General features: G+C 46.7%; 1 protein-coding gene across 3 annotated transcripts in view; it reads right to left on the reverse strand.

Annotated features, from left to right (window-relative positions):
- LOC143831904 (monoacylglycerol lipase ABHD6-like) overlaps window positions 1–10525 on the reverse strand; it is a 40530-nt gene extending 30005 nt beyond the window's left edge. Inside the window, exon 1 of one of the 3 annotated variants that reach the window (XM_077325441.1) lies at window positions 10247–10525. The gene's annotated coding sequence lies outside the window, so the exon portion shown is untranslated. Of the gene's footprint in view, window positions 1–2412; window positions 2526–9803; window positions 10043–10246 lie in introns of those variants that run through there. The other 2 variants (XM_077325443.1, XM_077325444.1) reach the window with 2 other exon arrangements.
- Window positions 10526–12241: the final 1716 nt, after the last annotated feature.

Raw genomic sequence — 12241 nt, forward strand, 5'->3', positions numbered from 1 at the left:
AGATGGGCTCGTAGACCGTTTTTCTGGTCTTTAGATCCCAAACTCTTTAGTGGTTTAAAGGTCAACACCAGGTCTTTCAACTGGGGCTAGAAATAAATTGTCAATCAATGTAGTCATTTAAAAATATGCATAATATGCTCAAACCTGCCACCTCTTGTTGACAACTAGGCTGCTGTATTTTGGACCAGCTGAAACATCTGAGGAGTTTTCAAAGGCAGTCCAAAATACAGTGTCTTACAATAATCTAATCTGGAATGGTGTGGTATGTGTAACGTTGCTCACATTCCTGCATCAAACAAGGGGTTGGACTAGATGGCCTTTCTGGCTCTATGATACTATAACTGTGGTTAGGTGCTATTTTTCTAATCTAAGGGTGAAAGGAACCATCAGTATGTTACAGTTAAAATTGGATGTTCTCACCATGTTTGTTCCATTATGTTACTGTTCTCCTGTCATGACTGTTTCACTATTGTTAAATTTATCATGTTATTTGTCAACTGCCCTGAGCTTCAGGGGAGGGTAGGTATATAAATCTGTAAAACGCCCATGGCGCCACAGGCGCCACGGACTAAATAAGACAGTAAGGGGTTCTGGGGCGGGATGTGTCCGGGATGAGGAAGGGTCCACATTGGACCCTTCCTCATGACAGACAATTGGAGGGACCAATCGGCAGGCGCAAAGCGCCTGCCGATTGGTCCCTCTGATTCCCAGCCCCAGCAACTGCGAGCCTCGCGCAGCGCGGTTCGCAGTTGCTCCTTTGCCGCCGGCCTGAAGCGGCGAGAGACGCTTTGCGCCTCTCGCCGCGTCAGGCCTCCACCAGAGAAAGACGACGACGAGGGAGCCCCCGGGAGAAGAGAGAGAAAGAGCCTCGGGTGGGGGGTGGGCCGGCCAGCCTTCTCCCAGCCGGCGGAGCGGCCTCGCAGTGTCGTAGACGCTGCGAGGCTGCTCCGCCGGCCGGGAGAAGGCTCCAGAGAGCCTCGGGTGGGGGGTGGGCCGGCCAGCCAAAAAACCTTCCCTCCGAGGAGACACCAACAGAAAGAAAAAAAACCCACAGCCGACAAGCGCGCGTGCGCACAGCGCGGCTGCCGGGCCCTCCCTGCCCGCAGAAAAACATACCTCCCAGGAGCCACTGACAGACAAAAAAAACCCCACCAAGCCCCGCCGAGCCGCCAAGGAGCACCCGTCAGGAGCCGCCGGCAGCCTCCTCTAACAGGTAGCCTTCCGCCCCTCGCCTGCCCCCGTCTGCTAGCGCCCATTGTCTTCTTTATACAATGGGCTTTTTTACTAGTATAATAAATAAAACAAAAGTGGACAGCCTGTGCCCTTCCCATCGCTAAAATACTTATATTACAACACAGGAGAGGTAAATGCCCACCTTCCATAATCCAGTGGCTTTACAATCTTATCAACATCTGAATATATTACAACAGAGCAACAATTTCATATGTACGTATTTTTAGAAATTAGGAGGTGTTTTCTATAGATGCCTATATGTAGTCTTGGCACCATTGTTATATTTTCTATTTCTGCCCAGGGGCAGCATTAAAAAAAGAAGGAAAAAAAAAGAAATGCTGTTTATTCCCCTGAAAAGCCAAAATTCAGAATTATCTCAAAGATCTTAAGGACAGACCTCGCTTTGCTCAGATTATCCTCTTTTCCTGGGTATACCCCTGATAAGCCTCCAGCTTAGATGATTATCTGAAGCTTTTTTTTTACAGGATTCTTTTTTGCCTGTATTATTTGTCCATATATAATAGCTGGTAAACCACATCTGCTACCACAAACATGGAAAGTTCTTAAGCTTTGCTTTGATTGCTTATTGCAATCAAGAATTCTAAGTGTTCAAATGGTATGGCAAGGCACAAGGCAGCTCTAGCAGGAAGGAAAGGGAAGATCATTAAGCTGCCGTTAGAACAGGAACTGGATGAAGCATAGGCAGATACATTCTGCCATGCTCAATACCTAGGTCATTTTAACAGTCACCATGGACAACTTCTCTGTGGAAATCTGATGCCATGTTTGCTGCCTGCTGTGTCAGCGTGCTACCACTATGCTCTGCTTCTTCATAAAATGTATTTTGTGTTATCCTAAATCAGCAGTGTTTTCGCTTGTTCAAAATAAATTAATTACCCCAGGAATTTCTCATTGCTCCAAAGGGATACAGATATAATTCACACTCAAAATCTATCTTGAAATTGCTGTGTAGATGTAGAAGAATAGTAAAATGAGAGCTGTCAATAGCCCCCAGTGTCTTCCAGAAAGAGGCTCCCCTCTGGGTCCCCCCTAAAAGACAAAGATCCAACCTAGGCTTCATGAAAAACTAATCATGAATCACCATTCATTACCTCAAATAAGATACTTATATAAGCACTACACATTTTACCCCATTCCATGTCCCACGTTTCTTGATACCTTGGTAATCTACCACATGCTGCCACTCACAGAGCCTCTGAAGTGGTAGGACTGGAACATGGAACAGGACCTCTTCAGACAAATGTCTGTTCCTTTTTCACTACAGTCAGCAGATTTTCTCTCAATGCCTCTCAGAACACATTACATAACCTACACTGCAAATTCCTTTAAGGGAAGCTCAGCAAAATGAAGATAAATGGATGCATCCAGAACTGCTAGCCAATAGGCTATTCTAGATTTAAGCTTCCCCAATGGTGACAACTGGATATCACTTCTTTGAGTGCTCAGTTCTACAAAGAAAAAATGTTGATTAAAAAAATATAAACTAATGTCTGGAAAACCTTCAAAACTGAAGTAGCTGTTTAAGAAAAGAAGTATGAGTTTTTAAAAAAGATTATCTGAATAGGAAGACTATTTCTGCATATGTACTATGATTCATTTGTTAACTATGACTTTCCAGTACTATAATCCAGCAGAAGGCTACTTGTAAAGCACTGATGGCCATATTAGCAGGGCTTTATTTCAGATATATATGTGCTTTAGTGTGAAAAGCCTAGGCAATATAATGATTAAAATGGTGAATTAGTACCAGAAAGAGCCATGTTCAAATCCCTTCTTTCTGTGAAATTTGCTGAGCAACCTTGAGGCTTTAATTCACATTCAGCCTGAGCCACATTAAAATGAGCTGTCTTCCCTACGCCAACCCCCCAAACCATAACTAAATGCCAAAGGTCAGTGGCTTAGCTGACACTCTTTTCCAGAGCTATAAAATTCCTGTCTGAAGGGAGGGGGGGGGAGTTTGTCTTCACCCTTCTTAAACTAAGGCTAGCTAAGCCACTCCCATCCAGTTTCACAGGCTCTGATTGTTTGACAATGACTTGGATTTGCAAAAATCATAAAGATTGGGACAGAGCCTTGGAAGAGAGGTATGACTTTTGAGGAGGACTGCCTCACATTGATAAAATTGAAGGAGATTCATGTATATAACATTGAGTTTGTTGGAAGAAGAGTGGAATAAAAATGCACTCAACAAATTCACTAACATGCATTTTCATGAACATGAGAGATGTCCAGAGAAGTAACAATGCAAATGCTAGTTAATTTACACTCAAAGAACCATCAGCCTTTAAAAGTAAGACTATATTCTTCACATCTACCCCTTGCCTTTCTTCCAACATGGAACTCTAGGCCATGTCTGTGGGGGTTCCCTGGAGATATCCCATGCAAAGGCTTGTCTAGTTGCAATAAGGCTGCTCTGTTGTCCGACTTCCAACCATACTCTGGGTCTTAGAAATTAAGTAAAATGAGGATAAATATAACCAACTTGAGCTTTATCTCCTCCCTTAACAACTCTGTCATTGGCATGTTATCTCCAAACTGATCTTGCAATCATGAAGGTTGTAATGAGGATGGACACCAGGGATGTACAAATGTGCCCTTTGTCCTTCACATGTGTTGTTGTGAACACTTTCCACCCATTTTCACCAAGGAAATTGCCAGTTCAGTTGCTCTTATACCACAAATACATCATCAACGTAATATGACGGAAAAAATGTGTATACTTAAATTGAAAATCAGACATAGTTAAACAGAAAATGGCATACACAAAAGACAGGTCGCAGGTTAATTTTGCATAAAGGAGAAATAGGATCAAATGGGGATTTTCAACTTGAAACAGACAGGATGAGAAACAGAGAGCATTCCTTGGTGACACTTTTTCCTGACACTAGCTCTGGGCCCATTAACTGTCTGGAAGGTAGGAATTTAAGAACTGTAACATTTCTGATTACTGCAACTCTATACTGAGAAAAGCTGCATATTATGTTTCAGGATCATGGGATCAGGTGTTGTTGTACTTCCTGTCCCTTTAACTAAGGGCCTAGTGTGCAGAAACGAGCAGCTGAAACTTTTAATGAAATGGAGCTAAATAACATCACTTAGTAAATAACACCCATTAAGCCTTTCTTAAAGGGACAGACCTTCAAGCCGTTGGCAACTCTACTTCCATTAGAGGGATCAGAAACCCAACCCCACTGGTGGCCCTCCTGAGGGCACCTGTGCTTTGACCACTGTGTGGCTGGATGGGCAATTGGTCTGATCCAACATGGTTTCTCTTATGTTCTTATGCAATGTCTGTCCTTCCAGAGAACATTCAGGAACTACCATCTCTAAGAGCCTAAGCAGTATCTACAAACTTTGTCCAAATCACAACATTTAACAGAAAGATTCTCTTTAACGACTCTGACTCTGGAGATAGATTCAGCAAGGTTGGTCAGAAGCATCAGAACAAAGTTTGGATCTAGTGGCACACATGAAAGCTTATGCTCAGAATAAAACTGTTGGTCTTAAGAAGAAGAAGAAGAAGAAGAGTTATTATTTCTGGCTTGGTGCTGGTCTCTTACGTGTGGCAACAGGGAGGGGCAGTACAGAAGCTTGCCATTCCTGAAAGCTCTCAATTATGAAACGGCAATAGGTTGCAGAAGCAGAGTGGGAGGCAGAGTAATTAGGCAGAGCCTCTAAATGGCAGTGTAGGTACACAGTACTAGACATATAACTCCATATGGCAGGAGACACTCTAGAGCAGTGGTTCTCAACCTGGGGGCCAGGACCCCTTTGGGGGTCGAACGACCCTTTCACAGGGTCACGGCAGGGCAAGCAGCTTGGCCAGAGGGGCATCTACACAACAGCCTTGCAGGGTAGATCAAAATAGTCCGTCTGGAGCAGCAGAAAAGAGCAGGATCGGCATGGTGGAACAAGAGGCAGAACTGAACTGAGAAACCCCGGGGGGGGGGGAACAATTTATATACAGTCATGAACAATGGATCTTCAAGCCATTGGTCAGTTTCGGTTTAATTTCTGTGAAAGAACACTTGCATAATTTTATGGTTTGGGGTCACCACAACATGAGGAACTATGTTAAAGAGTTGCGGCATTAGGAAGGTTGAGAACCACTGCTCTAGATTCATTGGTGGTAGCCAGTTACCCAGTTTGTAAAGGGGAAGGTGTCATATCCCGTCTCCTGGTCTGTGCTGTGTTCGGTAGAGAACTAGAGCAGGCACTTCCTACAGGTCCAATCAGAAGGATCATGGAAGAGCTTGCAAATCTATTGCTTCACACAAGTATTTGGGCTCCAGAAAGAATTCCAAACACATCCCCTGTACCAAAGACTATGTGATCTCAACGAGCTGACATCTTTGTCCGGGGGATATTCCAAAAGTATAGCAGGTTTACAATTAGTCTGTTTTCATTGCAAGATGACTGCAAAGACAGGGAGAAGCCAAGTAAGTCCAGTGGCAACTTAGAGACTAACACAATTTATTCCAGTATGAGATTTCATTAATACAGCTATCAGAAGATGTGTGCTGTGACTCACTAAAGCTCCCACGGAAATAAATGGTGTCAGTCTTTTAAGGTGCCAATGGGTTTTTATTTTTCTCATTCCCAAGGCATCCTTTCATCCATGAAGTGGGTGCTTCAGGCAGCAGATGTGGAAGTAGTGTAATGTTCCTTTCTAGGGTTGCCAATTGGGAAGCGGGGAGGGGGGGCAGAATGCAGTTCAGGTGAAGTCTAGAAATCAGAAAGTGAAGCTGAGAGATAAGTATGACTTATCTGTAAAAAGCTAGAAATAGTTGTTAAAGGGTAACTAGAGAGATTGGGTCAGAACATAGAGGGCATGCAGCTTATATAGGCACAAAATGCCCTTTCCTTTTAACAGAGGATGTGTACAGAAGGGCAACTGAATCTTGTCATGGCTGGGAGCTAAATAACATCACTTGATACCCCCCTCCCATACCTCTATGAAAGGGACAGGCCATTTTTCCAGGCAGTTGGCAATCCTACTGAATACTCCTTGTGCAGCCTTTAGTATCAAAACCCTAATGCAGCACCTCTCTTTACTAATTCTAATTGCCCAATTTCTCCCTGAAACCTTCCAGGCAAGAACAGACAAAGTGCAAACTGACCCTGCTTCCATTCCTTATATAGAGGTCTGTGGTTTACATCTAAACAGGTAACACAGGGGGACTGTTAAAAAAATGCTAGACCAGTAAGATAGATTTGCTTGATTTATAATCTCCAGCAGCTTCTTGGACATTATCTTCTCAAGAAATATGTTCCTGTTTTAGATTATTCTAGTTGCCAGATACAAGCACTAAGGTGTGGGTTAGAATTTTCTACAAGTAAACCTGACTTAACAGTTTGTTTTGCTGCCCTGTACTTCTCTGTAAAAAGGACTTTGACCTGACACTTAGGGCAGGATCCACTGGAGCAAGGTCCAGAGCTTTCTCATCAGCCAGGGTTGCTTTTTGTTGGGCAATTATTCCAGGACGCGGATCTGCAGAATCGAGCAAGAGGAGCAGGGGGGGGTGTTCTTTCACCCTGTTTCCCCACACTGCTCTGCCAACTACTATTCCCTCCGGCCAGGGAATGGGTCTGACTCCTGTTCCCTGGCTGCTCCTGGGCTCTCTCCTCAACCCAGTCCTGGGGGGAGGTGTGTGTGACAGGATTAATGAGCCCACCGGCCCGTGATGTTCTTTAAAGATCTGGTTGCCTCTGGGAGAAATTCAGCTGGGCTGGCTTGGTGACTTGGGAAAGCCAGCTTGGTACAGGGATTCAGAGCAGCGGAAAACCACTCTGGAAAACCAGGCTTGATTCCCCACTCCTCCTCCACAGGAAGACAGCTGGGTGACCTTGGGCCAGACACAGTTCTCAGAGCTCTCTCAGCCTCACCTACCTCACAGGGTGTCTGTTGTGGGAGAGGAAGGGAAGGTGACTGTAACTGGGCCAACGCCTTTGCATTCCTGCTTGTTGCTGTGCAAGGTTACATGCTCAAGATGAGAGTTATCACCTGATCTGTATTCCCATCAATATTTACGGTCACCATAAAAACCATTTTATCCTATGAGACCATTTCCCCACCTAGCCTGATACCACTCTGACGGGCAGGAGATTGCCAAGGCCCCAAGAAGAGTTTTCATTAATCTTCCAACTAGAAATGCAAAGGACTAGATCTGGGATCTCCCACACACTGTGCATTCCCTGTCACCTAAAGGTAGGGCCTCTGAAATTGCCCAACTGATTTCAGCAGCAATTGTATCATAGACCTGGATCTTTACGCATAACTTTCTCCAACAGAAAGCATTGCTAAATTCAGTGGGGCTTAAGCCAAGATAAATGTACATACGAGAACCACTTTAAATGGTACATGGATTAGAACTTAAGAAAACTGCCCAGAATTTTTGAGTTCTAAGAAGAACACCAAAGTACACAGCTGTTATATCTGAGTGGTGAGAGTATGTGGCAGTGGTTCCTACCCTCTGTTTATGGAGTGGCATATATTTTTCTGAGATGTGGACAATTACCCCTAAATTGTGGCATGGAAAGTTGGATGGAAGTTTTTTTTAGATATTACACGGAATGCGCTTTGAAAATATGGTGTTAAACCAGATCAACGAGTTTAAAAATTCCTATATTGTGTTAACTGTCTCCTCGTGAGTAAAGCCGTTAAGTACCCCAGCTTGACACAGAGGAAACCAGGGTTTTATTTCCCAGCAGGGAGATAATCCTTCTGGAAAGGGACCCTGGCCCAGTGCCAGAGCATCTGCTTTGAATGCAGAGGTCCCAAGCTGAGTTCCTGGCATATGCAGTTAAAGAGATAGGACAACAGGGATGTGCAAGACCTCTACCCGAGACTCTGGAGAGCGGCTGCCACTCAGTGCAGAGCAGATCTTGCCAGACCCACAGTCTGACTTAGAGCATGACGCAGGATTACCTTCTAAATGTTAGATTTTATACATTGCAATTAGCCAATTTGGAAACCTTCACTTTTAGAGACAGGGTACACACTTTGAATAGGCTAATCAAACTATGCTGACTCAAAAGGAAGAAGCAGAAGGAGTGGGTTTTTTATACCCTGCTTTCCACTACCTGAAGGAGTCCCAAAGCAGCTTTACAAACGCCTTTCCCATCCTCTTCCCACAACAGACATCCTGTGAGGTCGGTGGGGCTGAGAGAGCTCTGAGAGAACTGCTCTGCAGAAACAGCCCTAGAAAACTGTGACTGGCTCAAGGTCACCCTGCTGGCTGCAGACGGAGGAGTGGGGAATCAACCCTGGCTCTCCGGGGTACAGCACCCCACTCTTAACCATGACACCACACTGGTGGCCCAAAGGGTCTGTGTCCGTAAAGTGCCATCAAGTCACAGCTGATTTATGGCAACCCCATAGGGTTTTCAAGGCAAGAGAAAGGGGTGGTCTGCCATTGCCCGCCTCTGCATGGCAATCCTGGCATTTGCTTGGTGGTCTTCCTTCCAAATCCTACCCAGTGCCAACCCTCCTTAGCTTCCAAGCTCTGACAAGAACAGGCTAGCCTGGACCATCCAGGTCAGAGTCTCTCCCTGAGAGTCCTCCTCACATACAGGCACAGACATTATGTTTGACAGTGTATGCCAAAGGCTCTGTTTTTGAAACAAATGATATCAGCCAAGTTCCACTCGTATTTCCCATAGGACTCAGGTAACATAGGAAGAGCAGCCACACATCCCGAAACAGTGGGCTTCGTGCACTTCTGATCTCAGGTTGACCGCAGAACCCTACTGCATATCTATCTGCTCTTCACACTGCGTTCTCCATGTAGAAAACATCTGAGGAGACACGGCAGAAATGGTTCTTCTATGAAGTATGCAGTTCCTCTACCCTTAGAAAGCATATACGCTATTTGCCCAGTTTCTTCTGTTTTAAGCAAATATGGAGTATCTGCCAAACATTTTGTTTGGTGGGGGGGGGGGGATATGCACATTCCAAATACCACTTGCTTAGAGTGCACACAGAAACTCCAATGATGTCTGAAGCCATTATTAAGGAAGCAAAAATAAAACACATACAGCATTGTACCTTAATTTGTCAACACCACAGACATCTCTGGTGGCACATGTGTAGATCATACTATTATTATTATTATTATTATTATTATTATTATTATTATTATTATTATTATTATTATTATGTGAGGAACACACCATCGTGTTTTGTAGATAAGTAATATAATAATAAATAATAATAACATATTACTTATCTACAAAACACGATGTTGTGTTCTTCCCAAGGCACAGGAAAATGAAAGTTAATGCAAAACAGGAAGGCACTCTTGTCAAAACGCTGCTTTCAGCCCATGCAGCACAAGGCTAAAAGCATGTTGACAGTCATAAGCCAAACCCAGTTCAGAAAGCAGCCCGGAGAGGAGACGCTCTTAGCTCGGCTGAATGGGCAGGAGCGCCTCATCATCCGCCCGCCCAAGCCGTAAAGCAGCTTAGGCCGAGCACGCTGCACATCACCCTGCCCGGCTGCTGGGCGAGACAGGCGACGAGCCAGTGCGCGGGGGGAGGGAAGTCCTTACCCGGGTCGGAGGGCTCAGGCGTGCCGCCCGCCCGCGCTGTCACTGGGCGCGAGAAATCCGGGCCCCTCTCCCAAATGCCCGCCCTGCGCCACCGTCCCAGCCGCCGGCCTGCCCCTGCCGCGCCGCGGAGAAAGCGCCCCCCGCTCGCTGAGCGTGGCCCTGGCGCTCCGGGATCGCCCTTCATCGCTGCTGGGCAACCCAGAAAGGCGACCCGGCTTCCTCGCCCGCCAGCAGCCTGGACTGCTCTCCAAAGGGAGCAGTGCCTGCACTCCCACCCGGCTGCCCGCGCACGTCCCCGGTGCCGCAGCGCCCGCCTCGGCGCTCCCCTTCCGCTCCGCTGCGGCCGCCGCATCCTTCCCGCTGGCCTCCGCCGAGCCCCCCGTCCCCCGAGCAGGCCCTCCTGTGCCCGGCCCGGCCTCGTCCTCCGAGCCCCTCGGCCTCACCTCTGCTGGCTGCTCCGGGTCCTGCTGCCCTGGAGCTCCAGCCGCCCCACGTCGCTGTGCCCGGCGTGGATCTTAAAGGCGAAGATCGCGAGGCCGACAGAAAAGGGATGCCCGAGAAAGCGCTTTTTCCGCCTCCTCCCACAAGGCCGGCTGGTGCCAATGAGACGGGTTTGCATTCGCCTTCATCATCGCCCCTGCAGTTAAGCGGAGAGTGGGAGAGAGCGCCTCTCCCTCGGCCGCCGGCCGCGAGGTGCTATTGTGCGGCCAGGCGTCGCTCCACCCCACCACGGAAACGGGGCTGTGAGAGCCTCCTCCGAAAGCACGGCTGGCCGTGAAGCGCAAGTGTCTTTGGCAAGCCGGTGCCCCTGCTCCAATTGAGAGGGAGGGAGAAGGCGTCCTTAATAAAATCTAGCAGCCCCACCCATTCTTTCTCTCAAATTTGACTTTTATCTAGCTGGGCCTCACAAACCACAGGCTTAGCCATGTTCATGCCCACTTGGGGCCTGTCTTCTTCCTACCTCCTCCAGGCCCATCATTGAATATTTTGGGGAGGGATGGGCGAGTATATCGCAAATGTTATTCCGATCTTCAAAAAAGGGAGGAAGGATGACCCGGGAAACTACAGACCAGTGAGTCTGACCTCTGTTGTGGGGAAGATAATGGAGCAGATATTAAAGGGAATTATCTGCAAACATCTGGAGGACAATTTGGTGATCTAAGGAAGTCAGCATGGATTTGTCTCCAACAGGTCCTGCCAGACCAACCTGGTTTCCTTTTTTGACCAAGTAACAGGTTTGCTGGATTGGGGAAATTCGGTTGATGTCATTTACTTGGATTTTAGTAAAGCTTTTGACAAGGTTCCCCATGATGTTCTGATGGATAAATTGAAGGACTGCAATCTGGATTTTTAAATAGTCAGGTGGATAGGGAATTGGTTAGAGAACCGCACTCAAAGAGTTGTTGTCAATGGTGTTTCATTAGACTGGAGAGAGGTGAGTAGCGGGGTACCTCAGGGCTCGGTGCTTGGCCTGGTACTTTTTAACATATTTATTAATGATCTAGATGAGGGGGTGGAGGGACTACTCATCAAGTTTGCAGATGACACCAAATTGGGAGGACTGGCAAATACTCCGGAAGATAGAGACAGAGTTCAATGAGATCTGAACACAATGGAAAAATGGGCAAATGAGAACAAGATGCAATTTAATAAAGATAAGTGTAAGGTAAAGGTAAAGGTATCCCCTGTGCAAGCCCCGAGTCATGTCTGACCCTTGGGGTAACGCCCTCTAGCGTTTTCTTGGCAGACTCAATACGGGGTGCTTTGCCAGTGCCTTCCCCAGTCATTACCGTTTACCCCCCAGCAAGCTGGGTACTCATTTTACCGACCTCGGAAGGATGGAAGGCTGAGTCAACCTTGAGCCGGCTGCTGGGATTGAACTCCCAGCCTTATGGGCAAAGCTGTCAGACAGCTGCCTTACCACTCTGCACCACAAGAGGCTCATAAGATAAGTGTAAAGTTCTGCATCTGGGTCAGAAAAATGAAAAGCATGCCTACTGGATGGGGGATACGCCTCTAGGTAACACTGTGTGTGAAAGAGACCTTGGGGTACTTGTGGATTGTAAACTAAACATGAGCAGGCAGTGTGATGCAGCGGTAAAAAAGGCAAATGCCATTTTGGGCTGTATCAACAGAGGCATCACATCAAAATCACAAGATGTCATAGTCCCATTGTATACAGCACTGGTCAGACCACACTTGGAGTACTGTGTGCAGTTCTGGAGGCCTCACTTCAAGAAGGACGTCGATAAAATTGAAAGGGTACAGAGGAGAGCGACGAGGATGATCTGGGGCCAAGGGACCAAGACCTATGAAGATAGGTTGAGGGACTTGGGAATGTTCAGCCTGGAGAAAAGGAGGTTGAGAGGGGACATGATAGCCATCTTTAAGTATTTGAAAGGTTGTCACTTGGAGGAGGGCAGGATGCTGTTTCTGTT

Source organism: Paroedura picta, chromosome 3 (assembly GCF_049243985.1).
Source record: "Paroedura picta isolate Pp20150507F chromosome 3, Ppicta_v3.0, whole genome shotgun sequence".
In the NCBI taxonomy this organism is placed as follows: Eukaryota; Metazoa; Chordata; class Lepidosauria; order Squamata; family Gekkonidae; genus Paroedura; species Paroedura picta.